We start from the raw sequence: 21,797 nt of genomic DNA, 5'->3' as shown, positions 1-21,797 counted from the left end.
CTGCTCTAAAGACCTACTTATATTAAATTCAGGGAGGAAGGAAGCAAGAGCCTCATGCTGCGTTTCCAATTCAGTTTTGCCAAAATGCCCTACAGTGGGCATATCAGGTGCTTGCCTGGTATTAAGTAGCGATTACTTTAATTGTTATTTTTCTGTTGTTACTGATGTATAGGTCCCTCAGTAATATCTGGGCATTTATGGGCCTTAGATGTGATAATATCGTATTAACAAAGCCCTACAATGAATCCATAATGTATTAGTGCCTGATCTGGAGCCAGACTGGTAAATGTACAAGTAGTTGGGGCCAAAGCACTACATGGGGAGATCAAAGCTCTCTGGACCCAGCTCTTGGAGCCAGCTCTGGCTAGGCTCAGACTGGCAGCCAGCACCAATATGGGATTTAGCAAGAGAGAGGAGTGGCCAGGGCCAGATGAAGAGTGTTTTGGCACTCACGCTGGTTCCTGGTTTGGACCCAGGATACAGAGATTTTTCATGGAGTAAAGGGAGGTGGTTTCGTGATTCCTAAACCTCAGAGTACATGGAGGGGAGGCAGGTTTCTGGCTAGCAGGAAGGACAGGGAAGGCTCACTTTAAATCACAAGTTTTAGAAACAGATTGTGTGCTTGTGACTCCCTGTTATATCATTAATTCTCTCTATCAGCGATGAGGGGACTCAAGTTTCTAAGAATATATCCAGAAGTCAAGACAAGAGATGAAAGAAAGGGCAGTGTGTCCTATCCTTGCACTAGTGAATTAAGTAAGGCTGGAAGAATACAGTCATAGGAAAGACAAAGTGTCACTGAAGAGTTTAGACACGAGGCCTGGCACTGTGATGGGTGCTGGATAAACAGTGATGGGGAAAAGCTACATGATTTTGGTCTTTGGGGAACTTATCATCTATAAAGAGAGGGTGTAGACATTAATCAAATAATTACAAAAACAACTTTGAAATTATAATATTTGACAAATGCCATAAAAAAAGAAACCTGTAATTTGGAGATCTAGCTGTCAAGAAGTTCGGGGAAGGTATCATTGAGCTAAGCTATGAAGAATGAATTTGGGCCTGGCCGAGTGTGGCTCAGCAGTTGAGCATCGACCTAGGATCCAGGATATTGTGGTTTGATTACAGGTCGGGGCACATGCCTGGGTTTTGGGCTTGATCCCCTGTCGGGGGCATGCATGAGGCAGCCGATCAGTGATGACTCTCTCATCATTGATGTTTCTATCTTTCTCTTTCTCCCTTTCCCTTACTCTCTCTGAAATCAGTAAAGATATATTTAAAAAAAGAAAAAGAAAAAAAAGAATGAATTTGGTAAATCTGGAATGGGGGAGCGCTTTAGGCAGAAGGAATTACATGTGCAAAGAAACAGAGCAGTAGGATAGACTGAGAGGTGTCTCAGAGTTCAAGCGGATAGTAGGAGGGTGATTCAAGATGCAGAGAAACATGATATATTAGTTGTGTATTGCTCCATTAGTCACTACTCCAAACCGAATGGCTTAAACCAACAAACATTTATCATCTCATAGTTTCTGTGGGTCAAGAATCTGAGCACTGCTCAGTTGGGTGCCGCTGACTCAGGGTCATCACAAGGCCGTGATTAAGGTGTCGGCCAGAGCTGCAGTCATCTCAAGGCTTGACTGGGGGGAATCCATTTACAAGCTCACTCACACAACTACTGGCAGGCCTCAGGTTCCCACTGGCCGTTGGCAGAGACATCAGTAACTTGCCGTATGGATCTTTCCACAGGGCTATTTACAATATGGCAACTGGCTTTCCTCAGAGGGATGGCTGTGGAAGGAAGAGAGAGACCAGTCTCATAAAACCTAATCTCAAAAGTGACACCCATCACTTTCGCCTCAGTCTGTTTGCTGGAAGGAAGTCTCCAAGTGCAGTCATGCTCTGTGGGAGGGGATTATGCAAGGATGTGAACACTGGGAGGGGAGATCATGGAGGTCATCTTGGAGGCTGCCTACCACACATATGGAACATGAAAGGCCTGGTGGAGTTTAGGCTTCATTCAGTAACCAGATGGCATGATCAGATACATTTGTGAAGAAACAGACTTTGTTTCTGCTGATCAAGACCATTGTAATCTTTTAAAATTTCCCATATCCTGTAGATACTTTACAATTTTGCTTTTGTTTTTCTCTTTGTCACAAGAGTTGTTTAAGAGAGAGTTTCAACTGTCTAGATAGCAGGGCTTTTTTTTTATTTTATTGGTCTTTTACCTCACTGTTGTTTTATATGTTTACAACTTCACATTCAGAAAACATGCTCTTGTGGTTTCTGCTCTTTGGCGTGTTCCCTGGTCACTTGAAAAGACGTCTCCCCTTTTCCCCCTGACATAGTCTTTTGCTGTGATATGTTTCTCTGTATTATGTGCATGTTGTTGATTGTGTTGTTTGAGTGTCTATCGCTACACGGTTTTGTTCTTCATTTATCAAGCACCGAGAAAGGTGTATGAAGTCTCCAATTTGCCATTCGAACACTGATGCTTTGCTGTTTGATGCAGAACAATTCATGAGGGATATTCATTATATTATAAACTATATCCTTATTATTACAAAGAACACTTCTTTGCCCAATGTAATATTTTTTCCACATTTATTTATATATACACCTGTTGGTTATATCACTGACTAGGTCTCTATTTTCAATTCTTCAGGTCATTTTGTTTTAGATCCCTCTCTTGGGTTTTGTCATTGACATGAAACGCAAGGACCCAGGTACTTTGTACTCACTCTTGTATGTCTATCCATACGCTCTTACCCTTCCCAGATTCCTTGTTTATGTTTTCCCAGTCCCCTCCAAGCCCAGGCCCCTGACAATCAGCTAAGACATTTGTCACCACTAAGGAACCTGTATATATCTTTACCTCACGCCTCTTCCCTTTCACACAAAGTTGATGGCCGGGTGGACTGCTCTGAGCTCTGCCCCTGAGAGGATTTCCCTACCACTATTTTAGAGCCACCCTTGGGTGGGTTGTAGTGTGCCGACACTCTAGCTTCTGTCCACGCCTACATGCTGAGCTAATCCCTTGGTACAATACAATACGGTACAACACAACACAACACAACACAATAGCTGCATATCAGGAGCATACATGTGTGTACTGTGTTCTAGTAAGTGTACTAAAATGCTTAATACAGCTATTGCTGTTGGGTCTACCATTTTGGTTACACTTTGTCCATGACCATGAATTCTCTCTCTCTCTTTTCTTTCTTTCTTGCTCAACCCCTCCACCCTCCAGCCCCCCATCCCAAGCTGTCAGCCTGCTCTCTAGCTATGAGTCTGTCTCTATTTTGCTTGGTAGTTCAGTTCGTTCATTAAATTCCACATATGAGTGAAATCATATGGTACTTGTCTTTCTCTGACTGGCTTATTTCACTGAACATAATGCTCTCCAGGTCCATGCAGGCTGTTGTTATGATCCATCTGGCCTTTGCAAGGGCCATGCCAGTGAAGTAAATGGAGATGTGGAAACCAGCCTCTGCAACCTTTCAGTCTTAGTGTAGCGCCAGTTTCTGCCATCTCCGCTGGGATGAGCTTTTGTGTCTCATTTACTCTCTTGACAGGAATGGTGAACGGTTTCAGGGGCTTCCGCTTGGCCCTTCTACCAGAACGGCTTTCACTCTGCAGGTCAGGAACAAATGTGAGATTTCTTCCAGCTGCTAAGTATATTCAACCCAATTAAGCACTCAGAAACCATGAAAATTATCACAGTGTGGGCTGGCAGACTTGGCATTTATCAAATGGACTTGGGCCAAGCCTCCATTTATCACCTGGTTTTTACACACCCACTCGAGGGTTTCTCTGGTGGAAATGTCAGCTCAAACCCACATCCAACAGCCCTGGAAATAGTCGAGTGATTCCCTTTCTGTGGAGCACACAGTGCAGTGTACACGATTGGGTATTTCTTTTTCTGCAGTGTAGGCCCCTTTGAAGAAGGTTTGGGGGATTTAGTGCTATACATTCTTTCTGAAGTTTGTGTAGGATTTTCTGCAAGAGGGTTAGCATCTCCCTCAATCACAGTATTCTGGATCTGGGAATTGGCTCAGATCTGAAAATCAGACAAGGAATTATTATATTCCACTTAGCAGACAACTCCAAGTTTCTGGTCATTTGTTCTTGGTCTACCTTGATTATATGAGTCAAGCACAACCCCTGTTGGCTCCCCAACCAGCTGCCCCTAGCAATGCCATGGTCTATGAGTCCTTGCCACAGAGCCCTGCAGCTCTGGGCTTCCTGGAGTTATTTCATCATGGCTGTCCATTACAATCATTAAATCCACCTTGCCTACAATGGTTACGAGCCACCACCTGGCACCTGCTATTCTGGAATTCGAGCCTGGTCCCCTTCACTAGCACATTCCTTATTCCTTTAATGCAGGTGTTTACCTTAGGGCTCTCCCAGGAAATATAGTCAGCTGGTGAGCTGTCTGGTCTTCCTTAAAAGTCTATTCTAACATGCAGGCCTCTGAGCCTATTGACACTTTCCTCAAAATTTGCCAAGGTACTTCCAATATCTCTGCTTCATTTTCTGTAAAACGTCATTGTTTCCAAGCTTCAAGAAGAAACCATTCCAACAACATACCTTGCCCAGCTCCCGGTATCTTCACCAGGAGCTCCAGCCTACAGTTGTTGGAGGACATGTCTATGTCCATAAACTTTCTACTCTCAGACTTGTATTTAGCTTCTTTGGTCCAGCAACTTCCAGAGCCCATCTGTATGCTCTCAATCATTCCAGTACACATTAGCCGTGCCCTGTAGCTCTTTTAGAAAGCAATTGCTTTCTCCCCGTAGCAGGAATGGTGCTTCCCTGCTTGAGTCATGCCTAATCGTGACTCTCCTCATTATTGGTCCTGGAACAGAGAGAGCAAGCAGAGGCAGATCTCGAGGATGACAAGCTTACTCTTCTAGGGCATGCTTCTTAGGAGTCCCGTTTGCTGGTCTCCAGGCAGCAAGGTTGATCTCGCTTAGCAAGAGGGAGGAGGCCACTTCTGTTGACCACAGAGTTGGGAGGAATCCAGGTTCTCAATAATCAGCAAAAAAGACATACCGAGTTGTGCATTCTACCTCCTTTATAATTTTGCCATTTTTACAATAAAGTTTTGGGCATGATTTTCAGCACAGTCTGCCTTCTGCCTGCAAGAGATGAGAGCCTCTTTAAATACTACCTTGGGTAATTTCTGGCACTCTCACCATGTCCTTAGCTGATAATTGGTTGGCTGGAGCTTCTTATTTTCTTCCTGTAGAGCTTCTGTGGCAGTAAAGGACACCCAACTTTATAGTCCTTATAATTACCCTTGTGTCCATATCTTTCAAGCACCAGAGCTTTTAAACAAGTGTATGCATTTCCTTCCACCTGTTATTCTACCCAAATAACCAGAGGTGGGAATCTTAGTAAGTGTGACTCCGCATCATAACGGAGGGCAACCATCCCACATAAACATCAGCAATGGACACAGGAATGGACATTCCTCAACCTCAGGAACCCCTCCCGGGAGTCTCTTTCCTAGCATCACTTCTTTTAGCAACCATTTAAGGCTGAGTTTTCCCCCAGAAACAGATCTTGAGACAAAAATTTAAGTTCAAGTTTTTCATTCGGGCGGTTTTTCCAGGAAGCCTGCTGGGGGAGTAAGGAAGGAGACAGGGAAGGGGAAAAGCCAGAAGAGGTTATGTTAATGAGCAAGTCACTTCTATAGACAACTCTGACTAAATCCTAACTGGAATCTTAAATTTGTTCTCTCTCCAAAAGGCAGGGAACCTGTAGTATTTACCCTCTAAGTCCTCTCTACCACTGGATCACTGGATAGAGGCTGTCCCTGGTGGGATGCACTGCCTGGCACTTAGGCCTGCCCTCTGTGGGATCAGGGGTCAGCAAACCCATGCCTACAAATTAACTCCAGTCCACCTCCTGTTTTTGTAAATAAATCTTTTTTACATTTTGCCTATGGTTGCCTTCCCACTACAAAGAAAGAATGGAGTAATTATGACAGAAAAATGTACAGAAGAATGTTTGCTCCCTCTTTCTTTAGATGGTCACACGTGCTTGCGGGTGGAGTGCCGCTGGCATATCCCAAAACCATGAGTCCTGAGTGGAGCAGACGGGCATAGTAGACATGGACTACAGTTTACTTAGCCACCCATTTTTCCTAGTTACTTAGCCTCTTTCCCAATTTTCACTTTTGTAGAAAATTCTGCAAAAACTAATCCTATGTATATGTATATCTTTGCACACTTTTTGCATATTTTTTTCAGTTCTTTTTTTTACAACTTTATTAGGGTGTAATTGATATAAAAAAAAACTGTACATGTTTAATGTATATGATTTGATTAATTTGGATATACGCATGCATTCATGATGCCATCACCACAACCATGGTGATAAATATATCCATTACCGTGAAGAGTTTCCCCACCCTTTGTTTTGCTTTTTGGTATGTGTGTGTGGTAAGAACACTTAACCTGAGATCTACCTGCTTAATAAATTTCTCATTGCATAATGCCACATTGTCAACTATAAGCACAGTGTTGTTCAGCGGCTCTCTGGGACTCATTCCTCTTACGTAACTGTAACTTCATACCCACTGAGCCACACCTCCCCATCGCCCCCATCTCCTGGAAATACCACTGTACTTTCCGCTTCTATATGCTGAACTATTTTATTTTGTCTCAGATAAGTGCCATATTTCGCAGAATATATACTTAAACGTGCAAAGTTAAGTTCAAGTGCTATGCATAATTTTAGACTTGGTAGTATGGCCAAATTAACCTCCCAAATGACGCTTTTTGAGGTGCCCCAGGTGTGAGGGGTCTGTGGCCTCCCCGTGCCGGATGCAAGCTCTGCCCTCAGGGCAGGAAGCTGGACCTTAGGTCTGTGGCTGGGGAGGGAAAGCTGGGCTGGGGACGGATTTGAGAGCCGTCGGCGTACAGATGGTAATTAAAGCCACAGGAGTGTTTGAGACCACTCAGGGGGAAATTATGTAAATTGAGAAGCAAACTGTTCAGAGAACAACAAAAACAAAGATGAAGACCTCTTAAGGACACTGGCACTCGGGACGGAAGCATGAGAGAGCCTGGAAAGGAGGGGCGCCGCAGAGGAGGGCGACCCGGAGTGCGGGGGAGGCCGAGCCGGGGGCTGGCCAGGCGGAGGCGGAGGCCCGAGCGGTGCGCCCGCAAGGACAGCAGGGCTGAGCTGGGGACAGCGTTCAGTGGCGGCGGAGCAAGAGGTGACACAGTCGGAGAGGCAGCGTGGGGGAGGCACGGGCTCCAGGTGCTGCCAGCCGGGTGGGGAGGAAAGGTGGGGTAGGGTTTGGAGGGAGGTGGCGTCGGTGCGAAGCCTCCGTGGGGGGGCGAACGGGAGGCGCTTCCAAACAGCATCACGTGCGCGTGGCTCTTCACAGTTTATTGAATGTTTGACTTAGAATGACTCCCACCCGGCTCCCGCTAGACCCCGGTTTCTGCTCAGAGCACCAGGAGCACGCACTGCTTCCAGGATCCCGCCTCAGGCCTTCCTGCAGCGAGGCCGAGCTCTTTCCCAAAGCCAGGGGGTTTCTATCGGTCTTTGTTCCCGCGCAGAAACGCTCACGCATCCCCCTGTGGTCAGTGCTGTCACTGAAACCAAGAGAGTCCTCATTCACACGAGCTGCCGGTCTTGCAATAGTGTCTGTCCTGCAGCCAGCCAGCCGTCGGGGCTCCTCACAACAGGAAGGAAAGCCCCCCTTTCCTTGTGATTGCCCCCTAAGTGCTTCTCCAGGCCCGCTAAACTCCTCCAGATCTGACCTTTGCATTCACTTATGCGGCAAGCAAATGTTAAGTGCCCACTATGTGCACAAGCATTTCCTTGCTTGCCCACTGTGCCAAAGTGAACAAGTCAGGAGAAGTTCTAGCATCAGGCCCCCTGGATCCAAGTTCTCGGCTATTCGGGTTCTTGGAATCAACCCACATGCCAGCTCCGTTGCCACACCTGGCTGTGTCCCCGGGGGCCCCGTGCTGTCCAAGGCTGCTTTCCCGTTACAGAGTAAAGCGGTCGTATCTCCCCTGCACCGTCTGACATGGTTCAGTAATTGTGAGCCCCAAAGGGAAGGTGTGAGGGAGGTTTAGGCTCTACCACTTCTCTACCAGAAAGGCCTTTACTTCAAAAGCAGAATGGACCCAATCTCAGGTCCTAATGTAATCAAAATGCACATACACTTGGCTATAGGTCTGAATTTTGTGCAAGTAAACCTTATTCTCATGGTTTTATAAAAACAAGAAATTCATCTGAGTAACCAGGTGTCTTTGGTGATCCTATTTGGGAGACCACACTTTGTCCCTGGTCCTTATGATGGATCACATGTCCATCAGGAAATGTGATGGGCACTAACTGCCTTTTAAATGGAGGGTGTGCGGGGCCTTGCCTGACACATATCCAATTCCTCATCTGATGTTTATCTCGGATGCCCCCCCAACATCCCCCCCCTAGTCATTCCTCCCAATGCCTCAGCACCTCCTTCATGGATGTTTGCTGCCTAGGAAGTAAAAGAGCATCTGACCCCAATGTCTCCAGGGGGCTTTTCTTGAAGCTAATTTGCAGGCCCCCTCCCTGATTTTCTAGCATTTTCCACCTTATCCAAGCAATCTCTTCTTTCCAAATCACCAAACTTAGATTACAGACCTGATTTTAGACTTCAGGGAAACAGCTCTCTTTCCTTCACAATAGCAAATAAGAGAGAGGAGTGTGGCAGGTCATTTTCCTAAATCTTTACCGGTTTTCCCCTAAACAGTTACAGTTTGAAATTGGGTAGCATCTCTTATAAATATAGGAACCTCTTAGTGCTCAATGGTGCAAAGGTCTAAGTTGTGTCATATTCAGTAGCCTATTTTGATGCCTCCAAATCCCTCCCCCTCCTCCAGGAACCTTCCTCAGTACCCGCCCTCCTCCCGGCTCCTAAGACTTCTTGTGTATACCTGAATGGGTGGTTTTATCAAGTTGTATTATAATTATTTATAAAAGTTTCTAATTTCTTGAGAATAAGAGTCTTTCTTATAAGAACAATTTATAACCTTGAGCTGAGAACTTAACTGCAAAGAATTGGTGCTCAATAAAACCTGTTGATAGAAGAATGTTGGTTGGGTGGATGGGTGGAGTAGAAATTTTTCAGAAAAATCAAAGTACCAGTGTGCAGTGGATGCTTCCGCCTGCCTACGTCAACTGACTGTCTCAGTCATGGAACTAAGCCAGGCTCACGCACATGCTATCAAATTTTTAAATATTATTTTTACCATGCATAGATTGCTTTAGAGTTTTAAATTGTAAGGAAAGATATACAATGAATAGTGTACCTCCCTTCTAGCCTTGTCTCCAGCTCCCTGATTTTTTCTCCTGAGAAGGAACCACCTTGAGCTCCTTCCTCGTGGGTTTCTGGAGCTGTTCTATGCAAGTAGCAGCATGTGTTAATTCCATAACCCTGTGCTCCTCTGCAGGATCGGGCCTCAGATCCCTGCGATTCCCAGCAGGATCTGATTCCCAGCAGGATCCCATTCCTGTGAGCCTCCGAGGCCTTTGGCCAACTGAAGCATCCTGAAAGTGAGGGAGAGGCACCACCTTCCTGGCACACACAGAAACAGGGTCTGGAGTGGCACTGTGCTGGGAGATGAAGGGCAAAAGCATTTGCTGCCTTGATCTGGTGAAAACAAAGTCTGTATAGACATCTCTGTAGGGTTGAGCTTGGTGTGGAGATTCTAAACTCCCCACTTCTGCCCCGCCCTCGGGGTTTTCTCCTTTCACCTTCGCTTTTCCTGGCTGGGACTGTTGCATCCATACAGTTCCGAGGCCAGCCAGTCAGACCCTATGGTTCCAGTCTGTCCCTTCCTGCGAACACCCCCCCCCTGTTTACCCCAGAAGCCCTCCTGGGCAACCCCAAGGTGACCCTGCCCCCACCACTCTGCTCAGCCAATTCGGGCCGAGATGGATGCCTTGATTTGTCTGAGCTCTGGCACAATCTGCAAAAGCCTGTGATTTGGTGGAGTTGAGACTGAGGCAGCATTGTTGACTGGATTAGAGCCCTGGCATTCCTAACCACCCCAGCCTCGGGCTGCGGGAGCAACAAACCCTACTTACTAGCATTCCGTGGGCCTCAGATGCAGAATAATTAGCAATATGCCCAAGAAGCAACAAAGCCTTGAATGGTATTTAGTGACAATTATTCAGCCAAACCATTGCTTGCTATTATAGGGGCTTATTAGCACCAAATTGTTTCTATAGGAAGTGGCATCAGCAATAAAAATAATGGCTGCAGCTTGCTGTGCAATCCCAGAGTCAGCAAAAGGGGCTGGGATGTGTGCACGTCTCTTTTACATCTCCCAGGAATTCGGGGGACCCGCTGGGATGTGTTGGCAGTGACAGGAACTGACTCAGGTGGCTCAGGGTAAAGAGCAGGAGGGGCTGCTCAAGGCCAAATCACTGGCTTCTTTCTCTCAGTTCTGTTTTAATCATGGAGAAGAAGGTGAGGGGTAGGCTTCTCCATATACCTTTGCTCCGCTCCCATTTGGGGCAAACTGTAGGACACCAAAGATGTGCTGGCATCCCCTACCTCATCTCTGTCTACATTTATACACCAGAAATCTAAAACCTGAGGACTGGAAGGAATTTCAGAGCAAAGGCATACATTTTATAAAGATCAAAATAATCCATGCTCAGAGATGTTGTTTATCTTATCTAAAATCACACAGCAAGACGCAGAGAATCTGGACAGGCTCGGTAGGTCCCTGTTCTTACCCTTTCTATGCCCAGGTCACATGTTACATTTATCTACCACAGTCAGAGTGCAGAGTCAGGTTGGCAGGTCAACTCTCCAGGCTGCAAATAGACCAAATACTTTGTGATGGATTTCAGGGGGTGAGGTAGATGCAGAACCAGAGACTCAGAAGTATACCCACTATTTCGTAAACTTGGCTCAGTTTCAGCTATTTCCATGTTCTTTAATCTGCATTCCATCAACCCCATGTTTGAGCTGTTAGGCAGACTTTCATTTTTATGCCCAATCTAAGACTATACTTCTTTCAGGCTATAAGGTTACTCAGAACCTGGGCCTCTCTCAACTCTTTAACTTACAGGACTTATCTTGGCAACAATTAAAAAAGTGTTATAATAAAAATATTTGAGATTTATATAAATAAGAAGATTGAATGAGAATATGAAATGTAATAGGCATAAATATGGGTCTTCACATTTTGGTTTATAAACTCAGTGTATGTGTAAGAAGGGAAGCTATGTGACTGAATATTTGGGGGTTTGGGGATAAGTACTATGTGAGTCAGTGTTTTAGTTTGTTTGGCTGCTATAATAAAATACCTTAGATTTGGTGGATAAAAAGAACAGACATTTATTTTCTTCTCACAGTTCTAGAGTCTGGAAGTCCAAGATGAGGGTGTCACATGGCTTGGTTCTGCAGAGGTCTCTCTTCCTGGCTTGCAGACCGCAGTCTTCTCACTATGCTGCATGGTCTTTCCTCAGTGCTTGCACTTGGAGCAGGGGGTGGGGAGTGGGTGGGGGAGATGACCTTCCTCTAATAAGGGCACTAATCCCATCATAAGGGTTCCACTTTCACAACCTCAAGTAAACTTAATCACCCCCAAAGACCCCACCTCATAATACCATTGCATTGAGTGTTATGGCTTCAACATATGGATTTTGTGGAGACTTAAACATTTAGTCCACAACAGTCAGCATTGCCAAATAAAATAACATTTTTAAAAGGCCAAATGTAAACTTTTGTTAAATTCAAATAATATGGTGTAGAAAAGAAAGGAAGTGTTAGACCGCTCTGACTTTAATGGGTCAGATTTTAATTGGAGTAAATGACTCCCTAGCTCTACTAAAGCTTTGTTGAAATGATATTTATGGTGAGAATAAGGCCCCATAAAGTGAGTTACCAGGTGAGATCATGTGGGCTATAAAGAGTTTTAGGGGAAAAATCATTTTCTTGAAGAGGAAAAGTTATGAGTTAGAAAGTGAATACTTGTGCTGGCTTCAGCAGCACATCCACTGGAAAACGAAAACTAAAGGAGAGTGGAAATGTCCCAAACTAGCAGTTCTTCTGCAGAGGAGCAGCTTAACTCTGGGATCTGTACCACACTGAGAGAGGCTCCGAGAGGACTCATGCTGGAGGCTCTCCATCTGAAGCTGCAATCTGACCTTGGACTTCAGGGGTCGTGGGCAGGCCTGGCCCCTAACCATGGACAACCTGGATCATCTCATTGGAACTGACAGCAGGCTTCAATCAAGCAGTGCTTTTAAAATATTGAGGGCACAGAAATAGTTGCCATCTTGAATCATTTCAAATTCTAGTTTTATTCCTTTTGCCTTAGTCTTAATTTTTCTTGGTTTTGTAAGTTTTAAGTAAAAATGGGTAGCATTTTCATGTTTCAACAAATTGATTTAATAGAATTATCTTTTTAGGAAAAACAGTGTTTTCCTGGCCTAGAGAGAATACAAGTGACTAATAAACTAAATAGGCACCATAAACCCCTGATGGTAGCTGCCATCATCATGGGTCTAATACCCAAAAAAGGCAGATGGAACGAGGGCACACCCATCAAATTCACTCTATTATCTTTTAAAAAGATCTTTTTTTAAAAGTTCATTCCAGAGAAAGAAGAAGGGAGAGAAAGACACACAGAGAAAAACATTGATGCAAGAGACATACATTGATCGGTTGCCTCCTGTATGTGCCTGAACTGGAGACTGAACCCGAAATCTAGGTGTGTGCCCTGACCCAGAAATCCAATCCAAGACCTTTGGGTGTACGGATTTGACACCCCAACCGACTGAGCCACGCGGGCCAGGGCTGCCCCACTCTTTCTCGCAAAGGATGTTCATTGTCTTCTAGGGTAAAAGAAACATTATGGGAAAATCATGAACTCTACCCCAACCAAACTTAATACAATAGATGAAAAATTAAAAATTAAAATCCCTTCTCATCAGCAACGAAAGGAAACTTGAAGCCACAACCTTTGAAAAGTGCCAGTGGGAGAAAGAGAGGGAAGATGCGCAGAACCTGCACAGCCTGGCGCGTTATGATGGGATCGGGGACTCCTCCCCTCGAGCCCCCCTCCTACTCTGGGAGGCTGGGAGGAGGTGCAAGGAATGATAGATGATCCTACGAAACCCATTAAATATCGCCCCCAGCTGGGGGAGGCTGGGCGAGAGCCACGCGGGTGTCCGAGTGCCGGTGACTCAGGGGAGAAGCTCCCCGCCTTGTTCCCACCGGAGACCAGACAAAGCAGACGGGAGGAGCGGGATCATTACAGCCACTGGGAGGCAGTCACCCCCAGGGGTGTTTCAAAGGGTTAGAAAAGCAGGAGACACATGCTACGGGGAAACCCAGAAGACAGGACTCTCTGAGGGAACGGGCGGGTGGAGAGAAGAGACCGGGGAGGACTAACACTGAAGCCCTCTAACCCAGGGGGCGACGCAAATGCCCGGGGGCCAAGGGGACAGACGGCACAGCAAACCCAGGCGAAGGACAGACCTTAAAGAGAGAAAATATAACAGAATACAATAGAATTAAGAGCCTAAATCCCTAAATCTTTTACATGAATGAAAGCTAATGGTATAAACTTATCTCTTAAAAGAAAAAATATGCTTAGATTGTGGGTATCCAAACCCCAGCATCGTCTGAGAAACTCTTCCTAAAGGAGAGACTTTTTAATAGGAACCTCATAGAAGTGAGGTGACGGGGGAGGAGAGCGGGGGTGGAGACCCTGGGGTGGGAGGCTGCCGGGGTGCCCCAGAAGCAGCCCCGACCGGGCGGGGTGAGCTCGGCGGGGTGGCGGGGCCGTAAGCCAGCCCGCGGCGCACAGAAGGCTGTGGCCCTAGTGTGACGAGGCCAGGGCCCCGGTGCTTCCTGGGGGACACCCAGGGCCGCCACTCAGCGCTGACAGCTCCACAGCATCTGCTGCATCCGTGTGCCCTGGGTGACAAGGCAGGAGCCCTGACCTAGGGGGAGGGCTTTTGCATAAGCCATTGTGGTGGCTCAGGCAGGGTGTCGGCGGTGGAGGCGGTGACAAGCAGTCAGGTTCTAAATCCAGAGTGACATTAGCTCCAACAGGATTCTCGCGAGTGGGAGAGTTGGCCTAGCTGGTGAATAAACGGCTCGTCCATACGAACCCGAGAAGAGAGGCAAATATATGCACCGATTAGCTTAGGCAGGAGAAAAGCAACTAGTGAGCAATGAATACGGTGGAGTGATCTCATATACATATAGAGAGAGAATATTTTAAATAAAAACATTGCAAAGCACTTTACTTTTACGCAAATAAATTAGGAAAAGACTGCATTAAATAAACAATTACCTAGGAAAATATAAATGGCCAAAACTAATTCTGGAAGAGAGAGACATTCTGAATATATTGATAATATTGAAAGAAACTGAGAACAACAACGCAGCAGCAAAGACCCAAAAGGTTCAGACGTTTTCGTGGACATCATTCTGACCTTCAAGGACACATATAATTCAATGGTATTTGTTATTATCACCTAGATATTAGGACTCAAAGAGAAATTTTTAAGTATGTATACTCAGTAAGTATACTTTAATGTATATACAAAATCAAAGTGACTCATACCAATGTCATTAACAAAATTTTGTTCCAAGATAAGATAAAAATGGCACAAAGACCAATCTTACTTTTGATTATCAGTGAAGAAAGTCTTCCATAAAATCTTAGCAAAATAAATTAGCAAAATGTCAAATGGATGGTGTACCATTATGGGTTTTTTTCCTGTTTGTTTTTTGATGAGCATAAAGATGATGTTATGGGTTGAATTTTGTTCCCTCAAAAGATGTTTAAATCCTAACGCCAGAACTTGTGAATGTGACATTTGAAAATAAGGGCTTTGCAGATGGTCAAGTTAAATGAAGTCATTAGGGTGGATCCTAATTTAATATGACTGGTGTCCACATAAAAAGGAGCAATTTGGACATAAACAGATACACACAGAGAGAATGCCATGTGAAGATAAAGGCAGAGGTGAGGGTCACACATGTGCAAAACTGAGAAATGCCCAAGATTGCTAGCAAACAGCAGAAGCTAGAAGAGACATGGACAGATTTTTTCTTGATTGCCCTTATGTGGTTAAAAAAGAAAAAACACATGATAATCCCAGTAGATGCCAAAAGTCATTTGGTAAATTTAACATTAATTCGTGACAAAATATTAAAAACAAAGCCTTAAGAAAATTATGTAATAAAATATATATAGCATAAATCAAAAGCTGCACCTTGCTTGCTAGGGAAACACCAGAATAATGCTCATTAAAATCAGGACTAAAAGAGCATATTCCCAGCACCAATATTATTTAACATGTTTTTGGAATTACTAACCAATGCAACTAGACAAGAGAAAAAAAATCAAAGGAGACAACATTATTGCTTTCTAGGTATGACTTGTAAAAGCAAAAGTGTTAATGATCCAAATTATATAAGATAGAAAATTTCAATATGCTATCTGGTTAATTTACAAGTAGTAGAGGATTCTTCTCTAAATAAATGGAATAAACTGCCTGAGAGGGATGAGGGCAGGTAGAGTGAATGACATTACACCAGAGTTGAGACATCCCAAATTTGGGCAGTAGGCCCCGCCCAGACCCGCTCATCCTACATCAACCTTCCCACCTACAAGCCTTTCCCACTGCATATTCTTAGCCTGCCTTCCAGTTCAATGGCACAGACCCAGTGGAAAATCGACAAATATAAACAACAGAAATAAACAACCCTTTAGAAACAGCTACTGGGCTGTAGCCTGACCCAGTCCCTCATTTACTAAACTTACGATAAAAAAGAGCGGCACTAAAAAGAAAGACCAAGATGAGTAAATAGAACTGTTGGTGACAGACATAAAAGAACTTAAAAAAAACAACAAAAAACTGAAGAAGCAAAGAAGCTCCAATTAGTAATTTTATAGTGATTTGGGAAGATATTGCAATCATAGAACAAGGAAAGGATGTCATAAAAATGTAGTACTTTAAAAAATATGAAAGGTCTTGGAAAGTAAACATCTGATGGCTGAAATTAAAAATTTAATAAAAGGCTGGAAGAGACCTTTAAAAATATCTCCCAGATCACAGAGCAGGAAATCAGACATGGAAAATCTGAGTGAAAGGATGGGAGCTCAGAGGACTCAAGAGGCACACCTTTCAAGTCGAGGCCCAGAAAGGGAGTGTGGGGTAGGGGAAAGGGGGGAGCGCTAAAACAATAATAAATAGAAGTAAAGCAGTTCTAATGCTGGAAAGAGATGTGTCTGAGGATTCTAAAAGGCCATCCTAGTGCGGATTAGCATACTTAAAGAAAGATCCACACTGACAAGCATCGTGCGAAGTTCCAGAAAGATCCACGCCAACACAGATCATACGAAACCCAGAAACCAAGAGTAAAGAGAAAATCTTCAAAACTTCCAAGATTAAAAAAAGAAAAGACCAAAATTAGCCAGTCAACAGACTTTCTGTTAGCAACATTCAATGCTAGATGGCAAAGCTCTGGGGAGAAATTATTTGAACCTAAATTTTGTGATCAATTATACTATCAGACAAGAGGAGATGGAGAGAAAAAAGGTGTTCTGATTTGCAAAAACTTAACATTTTCCTCCTATAATCTCTTTCTGAGGAGGCTGGATATTTACCCCAGAAGAGCAGGAGTAGAAGCCAAGAAAGAAGACAATATAAGTTATAAGAAATGGAGAAAGCTAAAGAAAAGATTTCAGATGACAGCTGTGCAGCAGGCCAAAATCAAACAGAAACACATGCAAACTTCCAGAAGAATCTCTTCATGAAAGGAAATGGAAATCAATCAAGCAATGGAACGATTAGGAGGCTTCATAATCATAACAACATAGTAAAGAAAGTGTATGTTTCTTCCCTCAATAAGAGGAAAGAAAGTCAATTAGAGACCTCAGAAAGAAGCAAACATAAAAACCACAATCCAGATATGAAGGGAAATACACTGAAGCATACTTTTAAGCTACTGATGACGTATAAGAAAAGATAACCCACTTGCTCTGAGTGCTTGAAATAAGTCTGTACTGGGTGCTACAGAATTTGTAACACTGAGCCTGTGCATCTATCCAGGTTTAACCAGAGCAGCAAAATCAGTAAGAGATTCATATTAAGAGACTTACTACAAAAGTTATGCAAACATGGGGGCTCGCCAGGCAAATCCAAATTTCACAGGGCTGGCCATCAGGAAGGGCAGCTGGAACTCCTGGGTGTGAATTAAACCTTCTGTCCACAGGTGGAATTTCATTGTCAGGGGAGCCTCAGCTCTCCTCTTCAGGCCTTTCAACTGATTGATCCAAGCCCACCCAGATTATCTATGACAATCTCTACATAAAGCCAACTGATTATGGACTTTAATCATATTGACAAAATTCTGTCTCAGCAACACCTAGATTTGTGTTCGATTGAATAACTTTGGTCTGCAGCCTAACGAAGTCGACATATCCAACTACACGGCCTGTAAAGAAGGAATGATGGCCATTGACCACTCTCTGGCGCTGCGATAAACAGGACTTGCACGGCCACGGTACTGTAAGTGCATCTGGTTGTTTTTCAACACTCAGAATAAGCTTTTCAACAAATGATTTTTGCAGAGCATAAGAGAAAATGTCATCAACATTGTCATATCGAGATATAAATAAAGACACAAAAGAACATTACGATGCTTGGAGAAGGATAGTTATTGTAGAAATAGCTGGTGTGGTAAAGCTGCAAAGAACCCAATCATTCAATAGTTGGGGACTGGTTAAATACGTTAAAAACATTCATATCATGAACTATTGTGCTGTGTATAGGTTAAAAATAGGATATATTCTCTCTTATGAGAATTTCAACTTATACTATTAAGTGAAAGAATCAAAGTACAGATCAATGTATTTAGTGTGCAGAGTATGTGTGTATATGAATAATTCTTTCTGGACTGTACATATTAAGAATACACGCACGTTCACACACAATGTATACAGTCCTGTGCTGCACAGCAACATTTCAGTCAGCGAGGAGCCTTACACAGGATGACGGCCCCAGAGATTATAATGAAATGCCTGGTGACGTTGTAACCATCCTAACATCTCACCTCCGTGCACTGCTCACGCGTTTGTGACGATCTTGGTGTAAACACACCTAGGGCGCTGCTAGTGGTATAAGAGCACAGCACGTGCTATTATGTCCAGCGCTTAATGCTTGATAACAGTGATCGACCCCTGTTACTCATTTGTATATTTACTATGCTATACTTTTATCATTATTTTAGAGTGTGCTCTTTCTACTAATAAAAATGAAACAGTGTGCCGTGTGGTGCCTGCAGCAGCCTCAGACATCTCGTGTTTATCGCCTCTCTTGATCACATAATTTTCTCTGCTCTCGATTTAATCTCTGTTGCTTTGTAGAGTAACATGTATGGGTTTGTAGCCCAGGAGCAATAGGCTATCCCATATACCCCGGGAGTAGGCCAGACCATCGGGTTTGTGTAAGTGCACTCTGCGACGTTCACACCATGGCAAAATTGCCTAAGGGCGCATTCCTCAGGACAGTCTCCATTGTTAAGCCACAAGTAAGTACATACACACATATGTGTGACTGTATGTTTAGACATGTGGGTATGTACATAAGATTTTTAAAAAGATTTTAATGACTTTTAGAGAGTGAGGGAGAGAGAGAGAGAAGCATTGATGAGAGAGGGTAACGTGAGTCAGCTGCCTACCTGGGCTGGAGCCTCAGCCTGGCCACGTGCCCTGGCCCGAAATGGAACCAGCGGCCTTTCGGTGCACGGACGAGGCCCAGCCGGCTGAGCCACACCAGCAGGGCTATGTGCATACAACTTTTATAAAGATACTCAGGAAAGGAAACTTTCATTTTTGGTTTGACATTTTTATAGAAAGGGACTATGGGTAGATGGAGGAAAAAAAAAAACTTTTCGTTTTCATTTTTGATACCTGTGGGTTTTCTTTACAATATACATGTGATAATACACTTATTATTACTTTAAGGTTTCCATTATTGTCTGAGTGGTGGAATTAAAAGCTATTTAATTTCTTTTATTTCCCAGGTTAAAGAAGAAAACTCACAGAGGGTAACAAATGTTACATAAAATGTTTACTGAACACTCATTATGCGTTAGGCAGTAAGCCAAGCCTGGCCATTCAAAGGTATATGAGTTTCTGTCTTGAACGAGTTCCCACTCACGCGCACGTATTCAAACAGAATATTATAAAACATTGTGTAAGGACAGAAGTGAGCACCAGGTGTGATGGCACCCCCAAAGCGCCAGCCTGGGGAAGCACCCAGTTCCGCACCCGGAGGGCGCCCCGCATTCCCGCCTTGGCCAGAATGGGGGCAGAAGGTGCGATCTGGAGAGGCAGGGGCGAGCATGGCTGGACTCTGAGGTTTGCTTTCTTTTCTACAAAATATGACTAAACCCTGGCCTGGAAGGTTGCATACCGATGAAGTGAAACTATCTATAAAAAGCCTGGCACCTAGTGGCATTCAAATAGGAGCTCTTCCTCCTTCCTGTGACTCATCTCAGAAGCTGGGAAATGGCACCAGGTACAAGTTTCCCTTTTTTCTAAATTAAAGGCCAACAAAACCCCAGAGGTAAGGGACATACCCAACATGACTGGCTGATAAGAGGCAGAGGTTAGGCAGGAGCACGGATCTCCTAACGCCAGCATGGATGCTCCTTGCATGGTGTCTGCAAGCGTGGCAGCTTTTTGTTATCCCCAGTCTCCCATGTGTGTGACAGGGGCAGAGGTGGCACAAGGGCAGACGGGTCGCAGAGACCAAAGCACAGGTTATATTATGCTTCTTGAAAAAGGCCAGGCCCCTGGTCTGCGGTGAGTCGTCCACCTCTGTGACTCAAAGACGGGCTTCACCGACCTCTTCTGCCCTCTCCCCTCCTCAGCATCCAGAGTGAGCAGAGGCTCTGAGCTTCAGTTCTGGAGAAGCTCCTTAGGAATGTATTTTATGATTGTCACATGGTCATAAAACCGAGTATGTTTAAATTGTGTTTGTGTATTCATGAGTTAAAATTTTATTGGGGGTCCTTAGGGGCTCAGTGTGCAGCACATGAAGGTGAAAAGCCCATTTCTCGAGTTTGTAGCACTTTCTACGCAGAAGGAAGGAGGTGGGAGCTTCGACAGCCAAGACACCCAAAGAGCTCTTACATTCTTTAAAAAACTCTGAGGGTAGAAGCTAATGAAATAATTAGTGATACGCTTCTGAAGAACGGCCCTAGACAAACTGCACCTAGGAGCCAGCTGGGGATCTGCACAAGCTAAACTGACAAAAGGGGCTCTTCAAACACTTCTTGTTAATGAGCTAAATTACAGATTACCCTGTAGAGAGGAGTTCCAAGTGATGCCAGTTCAATGCTGTGCTTTAGGATTGCTCTATGTGAAAAGCTAGGGTTGAATTTTAGATATGCCCCTTATTAAACCAAAAGACTGTCCTTTTTATTAAAAAGCGAGTGAAGATTCTATAGTATTTCTGCTCTCTACAGTTTTTTAAACCTAAAGAAAATTTAACTCCTGGGCTGGGCTGGGCTGGGCTGCCACAGGTCTTCATCTGATAGAACGCTTGGGGGATTAATCCACCATAGGGCTTCGACTACACCTGCCATTTAAACAGGTACCTGCTCTACAGGTACATTCACAAGCCGAAGAACAATTGAGTATTTTGCCTGAGTTGCATCTTCCCGGAGTTCCTTGGTTCAGAAGATCCCCAGTCCTTGGAGCCTTGATTATTCCTAAATCAGCTAATGACATGCCCTTTGTGACGAATATTCCTTCTGTGGCCGACAGGAATTTCCTTAAACAGGAGGTCAGCTTGTTCACGTACTTCAAGAGACCAGTGCTATATGCACAATAGGACCAGGAAATATCATCAGTAAAAGTACTACTTGTTACTGAGCACTCCTATGTGCAAAATACTTTTATAATTGCTACGAGCTCATTGCATCCTCTTAACACTTTGGAGTAAGTGCTATTATTACTCTCGCTTTGCAAATAAGGAAATGAAGGCTTATAAACAACTACCCCATAACATTATCTTACAGTTTAGAGGCTTAAAATATAATACGCCTTTGTCATCTCACACAATTCGTAGGTCAGGGATTCATAAGTAGTTTAGTGGTACTTCTGGCTCAGGACCTCTCGTGAGGTTATAATCAACGTGTCAGCTGGGGCTGCAGTAACCTGAAGGCTTAACTGGGGCTAAAGGGTCAGCCCAAGGTGACTCATTCACACGGCTGGTGAGCCGATGCTGGTTTTTGGAAGGACGTCTCAGTTTTTCACCAATGTGGGCCTCTGTAGGGGATGCTCTAATGTTTTGGCAACATTGCAGCTGGCTTTCTCCAGAGAGAGTAATCCCAGAGGCAGACCAAGGTGGGAAATTCATTGTCTTTATATTCTGGTTCCAGAAGTCACACACTGGTACTTCCACCATGTTCTGTCGGACACACAAGCTTGCTATGATTCAGTAGAGGAAACTCCTCACATGACCACAAGCAGAATCACTGGGGGGCCATCGGGAGACTGGTAGAACTGGATGTAAGCCTGGGTCTGCTCTCTGCAGAGTTGTACTCTTGATCGCCTTATGACATTGCCTGCCTTATAAAAATTCTCCCTGAAGTGTTCAAGATATTTAGATAGCCACGACAGAGAAAACAATTATAAAATAAGAAAACTACAATGTACTGAGTACCTATATGTCCTGGGCAGTATGCTAAGTTAATTGCATCATTTCCCCATCAGACGTAATGATGA

The sequence above is a fragment of the Miniopterus natalensis genome, chromosome 17, assembly GCF_054644295.1.
Source record: "Miniopterus natalensis isolate mMinNat1 chromosome 17, mMinNat1.hap1, whole genome shotgun sequence".
Taxonomy (NCBI): Eukaryota; Metazoa; Chordata; class Mammalia; order Chiroptera; family Miniopteridae; genus Miniopterus; species Miniopterus natalensis.
Note: the sequence above shows the minus strand (reverse complement) of the source record.